Genomic DNA, 21,913 nt, shown 5'->3' on the forward strand with positions numbered 1-21,913 from the left:
GAGGAGCGGGGGAGGCAGGAGAGCTGACAGAGGCTCTCGACACTGGTGGCGGCCGGTGCTTGCACAGCATAGGAAAGTCCGGACGGGGAACAGTGATAGAGGCAGCAGGGGCTCCTGGCATGGGCAGAGGAGGACTCGAACCCCAAGGACCAAGGGGTGACAGGAGCAAGATACTGCCGGCAATGCTGAGGGAGTGTGGCACCGCAAGCCTCACTCAGCGGCAGGAAGGAAGTGACTGCCCAGAAGTAGGGGCTGTAGCAGACCCAGGGGAGACAATGGGTTATCTCCCCAAACACGCACAGGTACCAGGTGTGGAAGGCAGGTTGGTAATGGTAGAGCTGAAGAAACTCCCAAGGTGGGGCGACGAGGGGACCCCATCGACTCTGGGTGGTAGGGCCGGTGGAACAGCCCCATAGGCCACCCATATCCTTATTTTGTTTCGGTCCATTTTTTTTCTTTTCTCTCTGTTGGAGGGACCGCGGTGATGGGACCGCATGATGGGGCTGCATGAATTGAGTCCCCTAGCCTTATAAGGAGCCCCCGGCACAGGGAGGTGAATGCGGCAGAGGAACACAGGTGTGGTGGCTTCCTTCCTTTTTTTCTTTCTTTTGCCTTGTTCGCATTTTGTCTTTTGTTTCCCCCTATCTTGGGTATCCCAGAGGGCGCTGAGGCCCGGACGGCATAACTAGTAGGTCTGTGGGCCCCTGCAGACATAGAACGCGTGGCACATGGAGCCCAAGACAGGCATCGGAGTTCAGAACACACCTGCACCGGAGGAACAGCCGCCACAAGATCTGGTGTCCCACCGGAGGTTGGCGTGAGGTTGGGGTGTAGGGTGGGTTCACCTCCCCCACTGGTAGTACATTCAAAGTCATGGCAGATGAGTTTGGGGGCGGCCAAAGAGATACTATAGACCTACCTTAGGGGCCACAAGACACAGCAGTACATCCGTCACTAGCGCTCAGGCCAAGGCAGCACATGAACTGCCCAGCTTGGGACTCTTTTGGTCCCATCACAGCCCCACACTGGGGCCTCATCCCCTGTCTGACACTGGGCTTTAATCTCCTTGCCTGACACTGGGCCTTAATCACCTTGCCCCAGGAGCTTCACACCCAGCTTCTTCATGCACTCAGGGTCCCACCCTTCTGGAGCCTCACACCTGACTCCTTCATACACTTCAGGACTTGCTGTGCACCTGGGCTCTGCCTTAGGTCCCTTCACACAACTAGGGCCCTGCCTCAGGCCTCACTGTGAGCCTGGGACCTTGCTTTGTCTTTGGGGTGGGCTCCCCTAGCCTTTCCCCTCCACAGGGTCACCCGCAAGGCAGTGGAGACTGAGGCTTTCTGGTGCCAGCTACTTGCCCTTCACTGGGGAGGCACAGGTGTGGTATTTCCTGGAGACTGGCCCACCACCAGCAGTCCCACCTCACCATCCAGTCCCAGCAGGGTGTAATTTTAGATCATGCCCCAGGACCAGGAATCTCCACCTTCCCCATAGCTCCTTCCCTGTACCTCCAAGATGTTCTGATCAGCAACTCCAGCTAGATGATGCTCTCTCTTTGGCTGCTAGCAGCAAACTGCTAGCTTCACTGCTCAGAGCCCTGTTTTTATAATAAACAGCTGGGGCCTGTTCCCAATCAGGCACAATTGCCTGATTGGGAATGCAACCACCTGCAGGTTGTGCTGCTGCTTGCTCACCCCCTTTGAGTAACAGAGCACAGCTTGTGCTCTGTTACATAATCCCACATGTTCATGAGTCAGGCATCCTTTCATGTTAATTGTTTCCCATGCACCCACTCTTTATATGCCCACTGGTGGTGGTATCATGGGTACATGACAACACTCTCACTAACTTCAAGACCCACCATCACCAAGGGGTATATAGTACTTTGAGAATTAGAACTAACAGTGATTATATGAGCAACAATTTGTTGTTGTGCTTCCTCATATACAAAAGAGATCAATTTCCACTAAACAGAAAGGTCCCTTTTCTGCCTCAGAAGCGTGATCCCATATACTTTTTTCAGTTTGATAGGAAGGTGACCCTGAAGGCCTGAACAAATTATTTGAATAACTATACTTTGATTTAGGGCCTATGCCAGGATGCAAGCTACAGCCAGGGAGACATTGTACCAAGTCCGAACAGATCTTTGCCCCCAACCCACTGCTCTTCCAGGAGCTGCTCCTCCTGGCCCATTGAGGAGCATCCTGACTCCCAGCATCTGGCCCCTCCCTCAGAGGCTGTGCAGGGGCAAAGAGGGATGTAGGCACAGCCTCATACTGATTGTGGGTGGCCTCAAAGCACCAGTTTTTCAGTGACCACCTCAATGCTCTAAGACAGTGATGCTCAACCTTTTGGCCACAGGGCCCAGAAGAATAGTCTAGGGCCAGTGTGCAGGCAGTATCAGACCCTGTGCATGAGGATCAGGCACTCTTATGTGCTGGTATCAGGCCCTACCACCCCCACCCCCACCCCCACCCCCACCCCATCCCATGTGCTGGGATCTGGCTCTGGGTCTGTGTTCTCAAAAGAACAAGGAATTAAACTTATAGAACAATAAAGCTTGTTTAGTCAGAGAGCCCTCTTAGCCTGCTCATCTGCTGTTCCAAGGATTCCCTCCTGTCTCTCCTGGGGGAATGTAACAACTTATACCTAACACTCTTAAAAGTATACATACACAGTAGGCCTGTGTGAGTTGGCAGCGATCCAATCTGGCTTCGGATCCAGTCGCTTCGGATGGCCATGATCAGATCTGGAGGTCCAGACAGGGTTTCTGCCTTGATTTGGCCGGAGCGGCTCCGAAGCTTCGGAGCCACATCAGAGATCTGGCCATAGGGTATAATGGGGAAATCAATGAAATATCTATAACTTTGTTGTCTTTTTTGTCTGATTTGGATGAAACTTGCAGAGATGGTAGCCTCTGTTGAGAGCATGAAACCTGCTAAGTTTCAAGAAGATCGGTGCAGGAGTTTGGGGGGAACTGTACTCCAAATTCTTGAAAGCCAAATTCATGTAACACACAGCTGTGTGTTACAACACAGGGGGGTCAAAACTGCAGGGCTGGTAGCTCTTACTGAGGCCACAAAGCCTGCCAAGTTTCAAGGAGATGGGTGCAGGGGTTTGGGGCAAACTACACCTCAAGCTGCAGACAAGCAAAACTCGTGACATGGGTGACACCGCGTGTGTTCAGGCACAGCAGGATGACAGCTGCAGGGATGGTGGCCCCTGCTGAGGCAATGACACTTGCAAGCTGTGGAGGAGATCGGTGCAGGGGGGGTCTGGGGCCCTGCACCCCTAGCTGCTGACAGGCAAAACTCATGCCAAGACTGTGCTTGGGGCAGTTGATTGTCTGTATTAATTCTTTCCTCTCCTTAGCCTGATTTTGTAGGTGCTAATTGATGCTCGTTAAGTCATTATGTAGTAGCTAGGTCCTGTGAGCTAGTCCCTGAGTCCCTGGGTGAATCATGATTGATTGATTGGTAACTGGGAACACAGCAGCTTAGCAGCCAGCCCTGCAGTAGTGTCTCCCCTCCGCGCCCCAAGACAGACACAGTCAGTCCCACAAGCACCCATGGCACCAGTTTTGCTTGTCTGCAGCTTGAGGGGCAGTTCCCCCCAAACCCCTGCACCAATCTTCTTGAAACTTGAAAGGTTTGTGGCCTCAGTAAGAGCTACCACCCCTGCAGTTTTCACCCTATGTTGTAATGTCTAGATGTGACGTGAGTTTTACTTTCAAGAATTTGAGGTGCTGTTCCCCCCAAACTCCTCCACCTATCTTCTTGAAACTTGGAAGGCTTTATGCCCTCTACAGTGTCTACCACCCCAGAAAAGTTAATCCAAATCTGACAAAAAACAACAAAGTTATAGATATTTTATTGTTTCCCCATTATACCCTATGGCTGGATCTCCGAGGCAGCTCCGAAGCTCATTGGGATGCTCCAAACCGCTTCGGGAAGCCGAATGAGGCCAGTGCTTCGACCCGGATGTGCTGCCTTGGACCCTGAAGTGTCCGAAGCTTCTCTGGATCCAAAGCTCTGTCCGAAGCCTTTCACAGACCTAATACACACATCTTCCCCCTTTACATGGCCCCATGTAATACTAACATTGGAAGTTTAGTTCAACCATCGTTAAAGCACATTTTAACAGGTCTCTATTAGTCTTTGTGTTGGCTTTTTAAGTGACCTTTTCAGTTTTTCTGCATTCTCAATTCTTATTGATTCAGTTCTTGTTTGGTCTCCTTGTTCAAATGTCTCTACTTCTATGCCATTTTTAAGCTCCTCTGTCTTTTCTTCTTGCATTGTTGTTAGCTGTGTTGTTAGCTCTGTTTTCTTTGGGGAATCTCGTGATGCTGCTTCTTTTCTTCCTTTTATGAGCTGCAAGTGTCTGTCTGTTCCTTCTTAACACCTGTCCTTCCACTGTGACTACTTTATAGGATCTGGGAGCTACTTGATGGGAAACTAGTGCTTTTTGTTTTCAAAGTTTTCCATCTGACACAAGCACCACATCATTGTTATGCATTTGTGGTAACTCCCTGGAACTCGTGTCATAGTACCATTTTTTGTTTGAGTTTGTGGAATTTTTTTAATGTTTTTCACATTTTGCTTTTCATTCTGATGAGCATCATCCACAAGATTTGGCAGCTTGGTTTTGAGTTCCCTGTTAAATAGCATTTCTGCTGGGAACAATCCATGTTTCATGGGTGTTACCCTGTAATTTAAGAGTGACAGGTAAACATCAGTATGTGAATCTAGCTCTTCACAACAAGAGGCTGATCCCAGAGAGTTGTAATCAATGGGATGGCCTTGTCTCCAGTGGTGTCCCCCAGGGGTTGGTGCTTAGACCCGTGCTATTTACCATATTTATCAATGACTTGGATGAGGGGGTGGAAAGCTCAATGATTAAGTTTGTGGATGACACCAAGCTGTGTGGAAATGCGGGCACATCAGAGGATAGGTTAAGGACACAGGTTGACCTTGACAGGTTCTATAGGCTGAACAGAATCAGATGAGGTTCAACAGGGAAGTGCCAGGTTCTTCATCTGGGTAGGAAGAACCTTCACCATAAATACATGATGGGTGGTGGTCCACTGGCACAGTGTCTGAAAGAGACCTGGGGGCCACAATCAACTGGAAGATGAACACAAGCCAACAGTGCGATAGTCACCAGAAGGGCGAACAGAACTCTGGCATGCATCAGCCAATGTGTTGCCAATAGATCCAGGGAAGTGATTCTCTCTCTCTATTCAGCGTTGGTGAGGCCACACCTGGAGTACTATGTCCAGTTCTAGGCACTGCACTTCAGGAAGAATGTGGATAAGCTCAAGAGGGTACAGAGAAGGGCCACCCATATGATTAGGGGCCTGGAGGATAGGTCCTATGAGGAGAGCCTCCAGGAACTGGGCCTGTTCAGTCTGAGTAAGAGAAGTCTGAGAGGTGACTTGATAGCTGCCTACAAGTATGCTGGGATGAGCATCAAGATCTAGGGGAGCAACTCTTCAGGAAGGCACACCTTCGGAGGACAAGGACCAATGGGCACAAGCCAATTGAGGGAAAATTTAGGTTCAACATAAGGAAAACTTTTTTTCCGTAAGGGTAACCAGAATCTGGAACACACTACCAGCAGAGGTGGTGCAGTCGCCATCCTTGGAGGTGTTCAAGAGGAGGCTGGATAAGCACCTCATTCAGCTCATTTAAGCGCAATAACCTCCTGCTCATGGCAGGGGACCAGACTTGATGATCTTGCAGGTCCCTTCTGGTCCTTTGATTCTATGAATTTCTTCATTATTTGTACTCCATTTTCCATCAGACCATTGGATTGTGGGTATTTAGGACTTGAAGTGTTGTGATGGAATCCATATTTGTTTTCAAACTCTTTAAAATCAATACAGTTGAACTAAGGACTGTTGTCTGTTCTCACAATTTGTGGAATCCCATGTCTAGCAAAAATTGATTTGATCTGAGTTATGACATGGGTTGCTGTTGTGCTTTCGAGCAATGCAATTTCAGGATAGTGAAAATAATAATCCAGCACTAATACATAATTTTTTCTTGAATGCATGACTATGCCAATGCCCATTTGATACTACGGAGCTATGGGCTCCCCCATGACTATCTTTTCTTTGCACTGATCTGTACTTTAGGCACATTGTACAGGCCTTTACAGAATCTTCTGTGTCATTATTTATGTTGGACTGATATAGAGCACCCCTTGCTCTCTTTTTGTATTTTTCAATGCCTAGATGCCCCTCGTGTATTCTGTTTAACACGCCTTTCTTTAGCACTGCTGAAACAACAAGCCACGAGCCTTTGAACAAAATGCCATCCAGTACTGACAGCTCTTCCTTGAACTAAGAGTAGGGGCTAGGGCCAACCCGCACAAATGTTTTCTGGGCCAACCCGCACAAATAGCTATTATTCCTTTTTGTGATATGGTGTCCCGAGCGGTAGCTTCTGCAGTTAGTGTCCACATTTTATCTATGACAGGAATCACTCTTTTAATTAGATTAACATGTACTATGTCTGAGTGTGGAATTTTGTCATTTTCCATTGTGCCATATGCTCTGGACAACGAATCTGCAATAAGAACCATATTTCACGGTGTACAAGTTGATATGGTTTATAAGACAACCCTATTTTTCTGATTCAAAAAGTTAGGATTTCCATAGATCTGGTGTATAAGAAGACCTAACTTTTTGGATCACAAATACGGGGCCAACTTATACTAGCCCCAGCGCAACATCACTGCCAGCTGAGCACCCGGGGGGTGGACATGTGCCGCAGCACCACTTACAGGGGACTCAGCTGGGTTTAGCGCTTGGTTGGCATGGCCCAGGCTGTGTTGTTTGCAGGGGATGGGTCCAGGCTCGGTGCTTGGTTGGTGTGGCCTAGGCAGCACCACTTGCAGGGTACAGGGCTGGGTTCGGCACTTGGCTGAGCTGTTACCTGTCAGCTCTGTGTTGCTGAGGGAACCCTGGCACCCAACTTGTTGGACTTAAAAAGGAATTTTTCTTCTCTTCCCCACCACCCCCCACCCCACACTTAACCAGAACTAAGCAAAAGAAAAGTTTAATTGGCATCTCGGGCCATACATTCCCCGGTCTCAGTATGGGAGGCCTGTTTAAATTTGATTGACTAAAACTTGGTTGCCAGGTTAGGGATTTCTGAGGCAAGAGACCAAATCAGAGGGGGTATGGGCAACATTTGAACAATGGTTAAGGGTTCATCACAATGTCTAGCCTGTTGAAACCCTGACCACAAATGCTGTCATACTTTTCCCAGGATGACCAGTGGAAGTCCTCCCCACAAAGTTTATGAGCACTCCAAGTAATCCCCTGAAGTCTGTTCCATGTGCCCTTGGGATTTCCTGTTTTAGAAAACAGACTAAATCAAGCCACCAGTAAAAGACTACAGTAAGATCTGAAAGTCATGCTAAGCTGAGGCTTATTCACAACAGGTAAAATACAAAACACTGGACAACATGGAACAAGCTAATTTCACAGTACAAGCATAGCTAGGCCATCTGAGAAGAAACAATGTGGTATCCCTTCCAGTATATCTTCTATATTCATAATAATTTCAATCTGGCTCCTAGGTGTCTGGTTACTCCTTAAAACTTGATGTTTTTCCTGGTTGTTAATCATTTTCTTGAGCTGTCCCCTTGTCACTGAAAAGGTAATTCATTTAAATTGAAACTGTTTATATAACAGGATTTTCCCTGTCAGCTATAGCTTGGGACCCTCTCGATTTACACAATTAAAAGAATGCTTTGAAGAGGTTGGACTAAGGGTATAAGAAAGCTGTAAAGCAGCAAACAGTGTGCTTCAAGAGGGAGAAATCTCTCTGACACCATCCACTGTTGTTCTCAAGAAGTTGGGATAAACAGATCGTCTCTTTTTATTGCCTGTTTAACTTTCAACAATCCTGCTAGGAACTTTGCCTGTCAACAAAACACCCGAGTACCTTGGAATGGTGAGATCCCAGCTCTCTCTCTCTCTCTTTTTCTCTCTACGCATAGCTTTTTGAACCTGAATTTTATTAGTTAAGCTTGAGCTAGGTTTCCCCAAATACTCAACTGAACCAGGGTAATATTGTAATTGTTTTTGTTTGTTTTTCCTTGCATGGCTATTACTACTAGTACCATCATAAGTTTTATATAGTTAGCAATAAATAACATTTATAGTCAAACTGGTGGTAACCAGGTGTATTTTTCCTTCTCTATTTCCCTTTCCCAACCTGCTCTGCAGCAGTGCGTCTTTTACCTAAGCCAAAGTTCCCTTTAATGCCCCAAAATACCGTGGGGTTTGCTCATCAAGAGACTACCTCTACTAGAACAGTTAGGGCAAAAGGTTGGGACATGCTGAGTTTGAGACACAGGGGGATCAGCTTGTATAGGCTGATTGACCCAGTTTGGCTCAGACGTGCCCTAATAAACTGAATGTTGGCCCATGAGGGTGTCAGCTGGACACCCAGCCTGATTCAGAGGTATTCTGTTCACCTGTGAGCTTGTCTGACTGCATTTTATTGTTGCCCTAATGAACTGATTCCTGGCATATGAGGGTGTCAGGCTGTCCATGCTGATCAACTCAGCTGGGTCAGGCATGTCACATTAATCTGTGTGTGTGTGTGTGTGTGTGTGTGTGTGTGTGTGTGTGTGTGTGTGTATTTGACTGATTTGGTGGCTTGGGGCACCCAGCCTCACGGAAACTGAGTTCCACAAGATAGCTTCATTGGGGGCGAGGACTTACAGGAGGGAGAAATACAGTTCCATATAGAAACACAAGTAACAAAAGCAGCACAATGATAGAATTACAGAGACCCCAGAAATGTACCTCTAATAAATGAGTGCACCCCAAAATGATGGGCAAATCTGACAACAGAGGGGCATCTCCAAGGTAACAGCAAGGCCTGCAGGCTGTGTTTGGGCCAGGCCAAGGCCCCATGGCCTCCAGTGGCAGAGATGCCATCTTGTGGTAGGTGAAGAAGGTTGGGTCAGGTCGGGGCCGAGCTGGGGTTTGGCTGGGGCTGGGGCCAGGGGCAGGTTGGGGCATCCCTGGGGTGATAATCAAAAGTATTGATATGGTGTATGAGTCGAGATAGAAAATTTAAAAAGGTAAATATTTTGGCTTCAAACCTTGACTTATCCACTGTGAAATATGGTAGATATTTTCTTGGTGCATGCTGTATGTCTAGATCATACATCTGCAGTTGAAAGAAAAGTCTCTGTAATCTAGGCAGCATGTCTGATAACCCTTTCTTTTCTATAATTACCAAAGGTTTATGATCAGTTTTAGCTATCACAGGCTTCCCGTAGATGAATACATGAAATTCCTTACAGCCATATACCAGAGCTAAACTTTCTTTCTCAATTTGTGCATACAGACACTCTGACTTGGAGAGTGCCCTAGATGTGTATCTCCAGCTATCTCCAAGTTTTTGAAGCAAAGCTGCTTCAATGCCTTCTTTAGAAGCACCTGTTGACAAATGAATGTGTCTTTTAGGGTCATAGTATTTTAGTACCAGAGCTTTCATTATTTTTTCCTTCACGTTTTTAAATTCAGCTTCATGTTCATATTCCCATATCCACTGAGCATTCTTTTGTAGGAGTGATCTAAGGTGTTCGGTCTGCTCTGCTAAGTTAGGTAGATACTTCCCTACAAAACTGATAATTCCCAGTAATCTTTGTACTCCTTTCTTATCTGTAGGGAGTGGCATGTTTGTAATGGTTTTAACCCTTGCAGGATCAATTTGCACCCCTTTCTCAGAGAGCGTTTTCCCAGCTACGTTATTTCTTTGACCCTGATCTTGCATGTTCTTTCAGTTTCAAACCTGCTCTGTGAGCTCTTTCTATGTCTTTCTTAGCCTCAAGTCATGCTATTCCATAGTATTTCCCCGAACTAATACATCATCAGTATAAACCATAGTTCCATCAAGACCTTCAAAAATTTGTTGCACTTTTCGGTCAAATACTTCAGATGTAGAACACAGTCCAAAAAGAAGCCTGCAAAAGCAATACCTTCCTGTAGCAGGGCACTAAGGTGCCTGCTATTCTAGGAGTAGAGATAAGAACCCAGGTGCAGGTTGCCGGGACAACTAGTTAATGAGGGAATTGGCTGCACTTGTACCTGGTCAGCTGGCTGGAGGAGGCAGGGCCCTAGGCCTATATAAACCCCAGAGCTGGGACCAGGGAAGGGGGCTGCCAGCAGCCAAGGAGGAAGGAGCACTCCCTGAGTAGGCAAAGGGGAGAGGCATGAGTGCAAGTACAGCCCCTGAGACCGGTGAAGGATGGAGTATCCCTGGTGTGGATGGAATAATGTTATAGCCAGGTAGCTAGAATTTACGTTATAGCCCAGGGGCTTGTGTTTTGTTTGCTGTTAACCAGTGGCTTGGGTGAGGCTATTAGGAGAAGGAAGAGGCCTCATAGGGGACCCACAGCAGTGTGGGGACCCCAGCGCCAGAGGGGGTGCAGCATTTCAGGTGCACCAACCCCGGCGCCAGAGAGGGCACAGCATTTGGGGTGCACCGAACCCCGAGTGCCAGGAAGGCGCAGAGCGAGACGGGGCTGCAGAGAACCCGAGCACCAGAGAGGGTGCAGAGTGAGATAGGGCCACAGAGAACCCGAGCGCCAAAGGGTGCAGAGTGAGACAGGGCCACGGAGAGCCCAGGGAGGACAAGGGGGCCAAATTATAACAAGGCCCAGACTGAACAACGTCAGTTCCATCTGCAAGGCTTGGGGTGTGGTAAAGGGGTGGTTGGAGCCACGCATAGCCCATAAGGCTGGGGTGCCCTGAAACACCCAATACAGAACGGGGCCCACAAGAGATTCAGGAGCCTGGGGCCAGTGTACAGCAAGAAACCGTGTTCAAGATGACGGAAAGGCAGCCTCCCTATTATATATTTTCCATCAAAGATGTGGTGGGCGAGAATTGAGGGTGCCCTTTAGGTCAACTTGGCATGGGGAGGGGGGTTAGGGGAGATCACGGCAACCCCAAGGACCCCACGCTGTTACACTTCTAAAGGGTTCATTGAAGGTATATAATCCAGTGCTATTCTTTTTCATGGGGAACTTGCCAAAATCCAGAAGAGGCATCCAAAGTGGAGAAATATTTAGCTTGTTTCATGTTGCCAAAAACCTCTTCCTTGGTGGGAATGGGATAATACTCCCTTTTAATGTACCTGTTCACTTGCTTAGGATCCAGACACAATCTTAAGGATCCATCTTTTTTTTTTTTTTTTTTCCTATTATGACTAGTGAATGAACCCAAATAGTTGGTGTTGGCGAAGTATAAGATAGGGTTGCAGGGCCTACTGGCCCTGCACCCAGTGAGACTGTGCTGTGGAGACACAAGCTCACCCACTCTTTACACTCAGCCATGATTACCTGATTCTCGCCTGCCATGTCCTGGTGTTGTACTTGTTTTCACTGGGAGATGAGCTACTCCTGCTGTGTGTAATTATAGGTAAGTTGGGTCCAGATTTTATTTGGGGCTCCAACCTCCCCTACACCCAATCCTAGTACCACCCTGTTGGTATCACATCTGTTGCACCCTCATTCTCAATGGGTTGTTGTTTTTTGTCCAAGGTTCCTATGGGACCACCGTCACCTCGGACCTGGCTTATGAGGACCATACTTGAGCTGGTCCTCCAAGTGGTCAGTCACAGTCCAATCCACAGAGAAGAAAATGGTGTGCAACTTAAGTGGTGAAACAGAACTCACATAAGTCTCAGCAGGTAGAGTCCTTGCTTCTGCAAATGGAGCCTACCAGCCAAGAGACAGCTCAGTCCTGGGGCTGCAGGCCTTACTCCATTTCCCAACCCTCATGAAGGAAATAAAAGAGACAAAAAGAAAACAGGCAGGCCCCCCCGGGACCCTGTCACCTGCAACTTGAGTACTTCTGTGTCTACTCACTGAGTACTTAATGGCACCTACCACCATCCCCAGTGCATTGGGGCCATCCGCCCGCCATCCTCAAGTATGTTCCTAGCAAGCCTGAAGCCTGACCCCCTTATCGGCTAACTATTGCCAGTGGTGAGCCCTTAGCTTCCCTTTTCCTGGGCTTTCACACAGCCTCCAGGGTTTTAAATAAATAAAAGAAAAAAAACCTGAAACCAAACTAGACCGCATGGGGTGCTGCTGGCTCCTCCGATGTCTGTTTCTTCTGGTGCATCTCCCTGCTGATGTTCCCTGCCTTTCCTTCCACCCCAGCTTTCTTGGCAGCTTTTCAAGCTATTGCAGCCCCTCTGGGACCCTGGGACTTAACTCCACTGGCTCTCTGCAGTCCAGAGCTGCTTCGCCAGCGTCCTCATGTTCCCAGCTCTCCTCCTCCACCTGGTGTTGGTCTTTTGCTCCCTCCAGCCCTGGCAATGGGCCAGACATATCCACGCTGCCCCAGGTGGTGCCAAGCTTGATTGGGCAGCTGCTGGTGAACTGCACTGGCCCCTGGTTGCTCACTGTTCTTGGCTCCAGCTGTGCTGGCGAGTTTCCCCTTTCTGCAAACTCGGAGAGGTTTTTCCTTATTACTTTACAGTTAGTTGCTCTACTTTTTCTATTATGTCCATATTAACTAATCTATTGAATTCCTTTTATAGTTTCTTCCTTAGAACAAGGGGAACATTTCTTGGAGCATGTATAGTGAAAGTATTTGGTTCTTTTAATTCTATTTTGTTCTCAGTTGACAGTTTCCTTATGCCTTGGAACACATCCTAAAAGTCTTCTTTCATGTTCTTGCCTTCTAGTCCCTCCATGCATAGGTGAGGCATTGGGGGGGGGGGGGGGGAAAAATGTGCCCCTCCTGAGATTGGCCCAACTGGGGAATGGGGAGGGCCAGTCAGTGCCCCCTCCCCTGAAAAGAACCAGTGGCACTTCCAATTTTGCCACTGGCACTTCCAAGGTCAGTGATAGGCTGCTGAGGGGCCCTCCCCCCCGGCCGGTGATTGGCCGCTGGTGTCCCCCAGAGTCAGGAGGCACCAGTTGCCCATGCCTCAATGGTATCCATTCTCTTAATCAAATATGGAGTTTTACATGTTTGCAACCCAATTATGCACTGCATGTTAGACACAAGAGAAATATAGTAAAAGTTCAGTTTGTAATAGTCCCAGGAAAGCTAGTGCCAAACGGCTTTGATTGCAATCATGTTGTGACAGGTATCCGCTCTGGGCCGACCTTAATGTGGCCCACACACCTGTTCCTGGGGCAACCGCCCGCCTACTTGCCTGCCATGCCTTGTTGTTAATTAATTAATTGCTGTTAATTAGCAGGAGGCTGCCCTTGTACTGCCCCGCTGCCAGGGGGCGCTATCTGCAGCTCCATTTCCTCCCCTACACCGCAGTCCACATCTCACCGATGGAATAGATGTTTCTAATTATGCCCTTTTTGTCCTCTCTGAGCCTCCTCAGTTATGCCGCCCCCTCTCTGGGGCTCCCCAATAATGCCCCCTCCTCTGAAGCTTCTCGGCAACTGCCCCCTCTCTGGGGCTCCCTGGTAGTGCCACCCCCTCTCCGGGGCTCATCACACCTGCACTGGGGCTTCTAGTAACTGCCCCCTTCCCTGGGGCTTTTGCCCCCTCTCAGGGCACTCCTCAATACTGCTGCCCCCTCTCAGGGCCTTCTCTGTCAGGCCGCCCTCTCTGGGCTCAATATGCCCGCACTGGGCTTCTCAATAAGGCTGCCCCCTCTCTGGGGCTCACCAGGCCCTCACTGGGGCCTCTCAGTAATGCCCCCTCTCTGGGGATTCTCAACTGCCCTTCTCTAGGGCTGGGGTCTATGCACCCTAAATGCTGCGCCCTCACTGGCACTGGGGTCCTCACACTCCTCTGTGAGTTCCCTATGAGGCCTCCTCCAACCCCTAATAGCCTCTCCCAAACCACCGGTCACAAACAACATAAACGCAATCTCTTCGGCTATACCATAAACAGAAGCCAACCAGCCCAAACAACATTCGGTCCTACCAGTGACCCTTTAACTCTCAGCAATGTTGGATGCAGCTCCTGTATCAGGTTTCCCCTCTCTCTCAGGACAGATTGCTCCTTCCTCTTTGGCAGCTGGCAGGGAACTGCCTCTAGCCCCAGTCCCTAGGGTTTATAAGGGAGCCAGGCCCTGCCCCTTCTGGTCAGCTGACCTTCCCTATCTAAGCAACAAAACCTGGTTGCCCTGGCAACCCACAGCTGGGCTCCTTATTTCCTGCTAAGGCTTCCTCCCTAGCAATTTTCCCCTCTTTGGGAGCAGGGCACCTCAGTGCTCTGTGACACATGTATTCTGGTATTACCTTGACCTGTGCCCCTATATGTAATTTGAAAGTTACCATTAGTCCACTGGTGTGCAGGGTGATTGTCCAGTCCTCAGAGGATTGAACTTCTTCTTGCATTGTGCCAATGGCGAATTATTCCTCTTTCTTCATTGCATAGAAAAGGGGGTTTCAACCTTTTAAAATAAGTGTATCCCCAACAACCAGACATGGAGTGGGTGTGGTGGCATGCAGCTGGACACAGAGCAGCAGCATGGGGTAGTGGGTGGCAGCAGTAACTGCCACATGCAAGCTTCCCACCCTCTGTGTCCGGGCAGCAAGGTGGTGCCTATGTGGCCCACAGAGGGTCACTGCTACCCTCCCCCCGCCCCGGCCCTGCTCCTGGGAAGTGGCAGCACGGGGTGGTGGGTGGAGGCTCTCCATCCCCGCCCACCCACATGTACCCCCTAGGGTGTTCCCAAGTACCCCCGGTGGTACGTGTACCCCTGGTTGACAACCCCTGGTAGAACATGCACCTGCTGTTTCTTGTGTAGTGCATCCTGCGCCTTTCTGTAAACTCTTGCAAAGTGTTTGAATCTTTTGCATTTGTTGCAGTGCTTACCAATTGCAGGGCATTTCATGGGTTTGTGGTAACCCCCACATCCATTTGCAGCTGACCATTGTTTCTTCAAGCAATTCTATTTGGCCTCTGCTTGCCTACATCATAGTGAGGTGCTCCTTTCTATATATTGTTTGTGTGTTGCTGTAACAAGGAACCCTAGCCCTGTCACCAGAAGACAGGTTGGCCCTTTTAAGGCCAGAACTTTCTGGGCACAGAGTGCCAGTAAGGTGGGGGTTGAGCCTGGGGGCTGAGCCTGGCCAGCTAGTCAGCTGACCAGAAAGGGCAGGCCAGGATTATAAAAACCCTGGGCTGAGCAGCAGTAGGGACCAGCAGCCAAGGGGGAAGGAATGCGTCCCAGAGCTCTATGGAGAGGCCTGGTGAACTACGGAGGACCCTGGAGAGATGGCAGCAACCCCAGAGAAAGGACTGTAGCCGATGGTGGGGAGCTGAAGCACAAACCCTGCATAAATGTAAGCCGGCATGCTGCCTTCTTTAATCACATTTCTCTTGGTGGTGGTTATTGCCAAGTGACCCCCCGCCCCAACCCTGCACACCCTCCTTACCAACCTCCACCCCACCCCCTGCAAACCACCATGGTTTTCCAGAGCATTTACCTCGGTGTTTCTTCCCACCTCGCTGCTCCTCCAGGTCCCACTGCTTGCACATGCTTCCTTGGTCCCCGGGAGATTTGGGAGAAGTGTCTCTGGTCAAACAAGAAGTCTATTGAGCTCCCACCACCCCCTGCCTTATTGCTATTGCATAACACCAGTGGTTTGGGTGAGGCTATTGGGGAAGGAGGAGGCCTCATTGGGACCCCACTACAGTGTGGGTGCATGATTTTAGGGTATACAGACCCCAGCGCCAGAGGGCATGATCCTAAAAGTCCACGGTGGTCTGGTGCACCAGAGATGCAGCTTTTGTTTTTCTCTGGACTGGGGCAGTGTGGGTCTGGGGCCATTTCCCAGCCTTGAACTTGCAATCTCCTAGGTGGGGGGCTGGTAACCAGGCCTCTAGGCCAGGGAGGCTAGACTCCAGAGTAGAGCAGAATGGAGGGCCATGAGCCTCAAGACAAGAAAAGAAAAGGCTAGGCCTAGGAGTCGGACCCTGTTTGGTGGGTTTAGACGGGGAGGCCTAGCTAGAGAAAGACTGGGGTCAAGGTCCGTGGAGGGGGAAGACCCCAACATACAAAATATAATAGGCAGTCTCCCACTTACAAGAACATCAGTATAATAATTTCCATCAAGATGTGGCAGGTGAGTAGAGAGTGGGACACAAGAACCTTAAAGGAGACTCCAAGGGTGCCCCGTGTAAGGCATAGATAACAAGGAAGATGGCACTGGGGAGGGCGACCTGTTACAGTTGCCTTAAAGCATTTTTACATATTCAAGCGCTGCAGTGCTGGGCACTTTGAAAAGCACCCAGCACTGCATTGCTTGCAGTTGTATAAGTGGTGAAATGCATGTCAATGCTGACAAAATGGTGGTGGCGTACTTTTGAACTAAAACACATAGATGGTGTTTTAGTTCAAAAGTGCACCGCTGCCATTTTCTGCATGCTGACACGCATTTCACCACTTATACAACTGCACCCAGTGCAGCACAGTTTGCATCAGCTTGCGTGCAGAGCAGATTTGATTGAGTCTGCTCTGAACTGGCAGACCTCCGGCACATCATGGGACAAAAAGGTATGTGTATAAATGCCCTCAGGATTTTGCAGTCTTGTAATCCTATCTAGTTCAGCTTGTTTTGTTTTTTTCCTCCACCTTCTGCGCCTGGCATTTGTTATTTCAGTCTCTTGGCACATTCTAACTGCCTTTTCCAAGTTAAGCTCAGGATCCTCTAGCAGTCTTTTCCCGAGGCTTGTATCCCTTATACCTAATACTATTTGGTCTCTGTTCATGGACTATATTAGTTCTCCAAAGTTGTATGTCTGGCTTAACAGTCTGACATCTTTGACAAACTCCTCTATCATCTCACATTCTTTCTTCTCACATTCTTTCTTCTGGCTCATGTGGAAATTTTACTGTTCAAAGGTTTCATTTTGTTTAGATATACATTATTCTTGAAACTTTTCTATCACTGTGACACAGCTTTTCTGTTCTGCTTCAGATAGCTGTTTGTAGGCTATTATAAAGAAAAAGAGCTTCTGGGCCTGCTATATTAAAAAAAAAAATAGCTACCTTGAGTAGATCTTCCTTTTCTGTAGCTCCACTGGCTGTATATACAGTGAAGCTCTGCTTAAATTTCTTCTGGTTTTTTGTTGCATTGCTGCACAGCTTTAACTCATCTGGATTTCAGAGATGCTCAGTTTTTTTTTCTTCAGACCCCAACCAGGTTCCATGAGTTCCATCTTATCTTTCTCGGGCAAGTGTAACAACTTATACATAACAGTCTTAAACATATCCACACAGGATCCACAAGCTGCCTCTATCCCATCTCACATGCTGGGATCTGGGCTCTACACCACCTCTGTCTAGGCTCATGAGCTGGGATCAGGACCTCACTCCCATGCTAGATTTAGCACACTGGGTCACATCCCATAAGGCTCCCCACAAGACCTGTGGGAGCTCTAGGGAATGGCTGACATGGCTCCAGATATCAGATCTGGCCTGCATGTAGGGACTAAGCACCCCTGCTCTAAGAGGTATATCCACAGAGCTAGTGCAGAAGCATCTCCACTCATGGCCAAGGCTCTTGGGGAATCTTGTGTACCAAAGCCCCCTCTTCCCCCTCCCCTGCAGATTCATAGATATTGGGGACTGGAAGGGACCTCGTGAGATCATCGAGTCCAGACCCCCACCATAGGCAGGAAGTCATCTGGGATCAAGTGATCCCAGCAAGAAAAATATCCAGATTTTTTTTTAAAGAGTCCAGAATAGGTGCTTGCACCACATCTGGGGGGGAGTTTGTTCCAGACCCTGGACACTTTCACTCGTGTTGCTAGCGAGTGTAGCATTGCCAAGCTTGTAAGTATGTTGAGGGTTCTTCCTACCAAGGTGCAGCACCTTACACTTCTCTACACTAAAGGCCATTAGGTTTTGGCCAGCCCACCTTGAGAGTGTGTCTAAGTCAGCCTATATCCCCAGCCTGTCCTGTGGTGTTACCACCCTCCCCCAAAATTTGGTGTAATCTATGAACTTTGCCAGTTCGCATTTGACTCCCAACTCCAGATCATTAATGAAGATTATGAAGAGTACTGGCCCAAGTACCAAGCCCAGAAGGACTCCACTGGTCACCGTGTGCCATGTTGATTTGCTCCCGTCAACTAGTACTCTTTGAGTCCAACCCTGTAGTCAGTTACCTAGCCCTTGGACCATAAGATGATCGAGGCCACAGTTCCCCAGCTTGGATATGAGGACATTGTGGGGAACTAGGTCAAAGGCTTTCTTGAAATCCATATATATGACATCCACGCCATCTCCCTTGTCCAGGGTTTGTGTCACCTGGTCGTAGAAGAAGATGAGGTTGGTCAGGAAAGACCTGCCAGTCACAAAGCCATGTTGCCTGGTCTTCAGAAGATTACCTTCTGCTAGTCTGGTGTTGATGGATCCCTTGACAATTTTTTCTCCAGGGTTTTTCCAGGGACGGATGTCAGACTGATTGGTCCATAATTCCCCGGGTCATCCCTCCTCCCTTTCTTGAAGATAGGTACCATGTTGGCTCTTTTCCAGTCTTCCAGGACCATCCATTTACTATTTGCATAATTTACTTTATGCTGGGGCTTCCACTGCTTCCAATGGCACATAAATAAATATATTCTCCTTCCACTCCCATTTTCTCTCTTTATGGGGCTGCTGCTTCCATTGCCCCCTGCCACTGGCCTTAGGGCCTTGTTACATGGTCATTTTGGGCAGTTCCTGGAGCTATTAACACCTGGATTGTCTGCACATTAACACCTGAAACTGGTTTTAAGAACTTGTTAGGCAGCTCAAAGTTATGCAGTCCAGGGCAGGATTATTTCTGATCCATTACCCAGGTCATGTTATACTAAGGTGCAGCTAGTCTAGGCAATGCTTTAGTTAGTGTAAACAGCAGACCTGCACCTCTCCCCTGCTGGCCTGGATCAGGTCCACTGCCCTGTCCCCACTTTAGCACCCCAGTTCCCTGCTCGCTCCCCGCTTCCTCCTGTCCCCACTTACTTGTGGCTTCCTACTGTCTGTCCCAGGAGAGCAAGCAGGGAAGGGTACAACTGCCTTCCCAGCTGCTGCTGCTGCTGAGGCTGAAGCTATTGCTGTGTCTCTTTGGTTACCCCCAATTGTCCTATAGTTGGCATGTTTGTTACTCTTTCTTCTAGGCACCTTGGTTCATACAAAGCAATAGGATGTGGAGCAGAAAACAACTGCCCCAACTACCTGCTAAGAGGAGGGGTTTGAATGGCAGCCACTGCTGCTGCTGGCACAGCTGCCACAGCTGCCCTGGCCCATGCTACCACCCTGACACCTTGAACATGGAGCCTGGCTGTTATATCTCTACTGTGAGGACATGATGGATCGAGGAAAAAATTCTGATTTTAGACGGGTTTAGAATTTCAACAGTCAATATAGTCCCTTGTTTTCTCTGTACAGATATCAGTCCCTGAGTTCATCTCTTGCCCTGGGTGTGTATGTTGATAAACCACTCAGGGTTATTGCTCATACAACCTTCACTTTTAGGAACGAAGTCCAGATTAACCCTGGCACAAGGTGTCCAAATCCAGGATCAAAGCCCCAGCTGCAGGCTTTCAGAAAAAGCTCTTTGACTTTGATCCACTCGGAGGGCCTAATCCTGAACACTGGAGTAAAGCTGAAATGGTTATTATTAGTCATGCTTATTACAGACTTATTGTACTTGGAGCTGTACAAACCCAGAGCAGCAGATGCTTCCTGATCCAAAAACTGACAACTGACACAGAGCACAGGGTGGGGGAAGGGGTGTAAAGCATTAGCAGAAAAAACAATGTGATAGCAGCAAACAGTATGTGAGATCAATTATAGGGGGTGGGGAAGAGTTAGGGGGATCTCTGGTCTGCAGCCCTCAGTCTTGTCATGTCTTTTGCACCCACCAGCTTGCACAGCTGGCCCACAGCTGTTATATGGCACTAGTGTAGAATCGCAGAGCCCCTCTCTAATAAGTGAGACATTTTATTAGGCTAAGGGAGGCAGTAAACTGGGACAGGGAAAGCAGCATTATAATTCAGAGTGGGAATGAGAACAGCTCAGCTCTTCCCTGCCCTGCGTCACACCTTGGTTAAACCACTGTGTCCTTTCCCAAGGGTTTTCTCGGGTGAAGCTTTAGAGGGTTTGCCTCATGCTAGTAGATTTGCTCCACCACCAGACACGTGGAGCAGGACCTATGCTTGTAATGGCCCTAGACCTTCCACAACAACCCTAGTTACATGAACTCATTTGTCCACCCATTGCTGCATTCTCCAAGGCTCTGAATGGGGGGAAATTGCATAACTCCTCTTAGCTGGTACTCCTAGTTTCATAGGATTCTGACTAATAAGTCCATGCCATGATGGATGGTACTTCATGTCAGATGGGGAAATTAGGACCCCTGGTGGGATGATTTTGGAGGAAAATTCCACATCTTTCCTATGACAGGCACATACTAAGTTTACAGCATGGAAAGACCCCTGAGTGCTTTTCCAAGCTGTTGGATCACCGTTTTGGATATAATTGACAGGTGTCTTCTAATGGGGACAATATATTTCCTCTTCTATCTGTGGACTGCACTAGTTTCAACCGCCATGGAAAGCCGACCTGAAATCAAGAGCAGGGTCCTTTGCTTCTTTCCACTTGCATGCTGTACTTGTCACATCATCTTAGGCTGTCTCAGTGACATCCTGTGATAAAGCTACAAGAAACGCAAACTTGCTTCTTGTGCTCAGGACATGGACAGTGTTAGAAGGTCTCCTAGGGGTTGAGTGGTAAATAGAATAACAAAAGATGTTATAAATGGACTTACTGAATGTGTTGGAAGCTAGTAACCTGCCAGGTCAATGTTACTCATTCAAATTCAGCCCAGGTGAGTAGCTGTGGAGAGTTCCTCTTGTCTGATGGCCAGATGGTAGCATGTGTGATAGAAAGTAATGGTCTCTGATTTGTTTTTGTAAAGTGGACTGAGAACCAAAATCTTGGGTCTTAAACTAGCAGCCCTTTGGAGAGTTCATTAACGGGGCTTGAATCTCAGGTCTAAATGTAAAGTGTGAGCCTCTCCTACTCGAAATAAAGGGTGTATGACATCACTTATCTACCTATGTCACTTGGGAGACCAATTTGCATCTTCAGAAGTGACTTCAGAGCCCAAGTCCCACTGCAAATGAACAGGGCTTGGGTGCCTTTGAAAATGTTTACCCCCAACTCCCTTAGCCAGAGGCACCAGTGAACTCGGAGCACTCACCTGGTACATAGACCAGCCCCAGGAGGGACATGAAAACACCTCTTTGAACAAACACCTGGAATTTTAGGCCTGGACTGGGTCCACCTGCAAGTTTTTGTAGCTCAAATGTCCAACATTGCAAAACCCATTTCCACAAATGGCATTTTTCAGCCATCTCAGCAGAGGTCAACAACGGGAGAGGGAGGGAGACCAGACAGACTCCCTTCTGCTTTCAGATATGTCCCTTCCAAACCTCTTTCTTCTGTGACTAAAAGTCTTCACCCTTCAGAACTGTGAATCTGGCAAATTCTTCCAGCACTAGACTGACTTCTAAAAGGCACAACAGCACTGAGGGAGAAGCTAGTGAAGTGTCAGCCAATCTAGAAGTGCTGAACACAAGGGAATACAGTTTATCTCTAATTACTAGCTCATCACATACATCAGCTGTTTGGGGTCACTGCAAGAATGAGGATGGTCATATTTAGGATATCGATCCTTTTGCTTGGTCTGGTTTGTGTTGTGTTATTCTGATGCAGGTTTTGTCTCTCTCCCATGTGTTAAATTGTTCTCATGCCTTCCCTCTGCACAAGTCTGAAGAGGAAAAGATCAGAGCTGGTGAATGTGCCATTGTCAGCTTTTTGATGCTTTTTCTTACAGGACAGAGAGGAGCTCTTTTTGCTAAGTCACAGTTAGTCTTCAGTAGAACTCTTATGGT

The sequence above is a fragment of the Alligator sinensis genome, unplaced genomic scaffold (assembly GCF_000455745.1).
Source record: "Alligator sinensis unplaced genomic scaffold, ASM45574v1 scaffold264_1, whole genome shotgun sequence".
In the NCBI taxonomy this organism is placed as follows: Eukaryota; Metazoa; Chordata; order Crocodylia; family Alligatoridae; genus Alligator; species Alligator sinensis.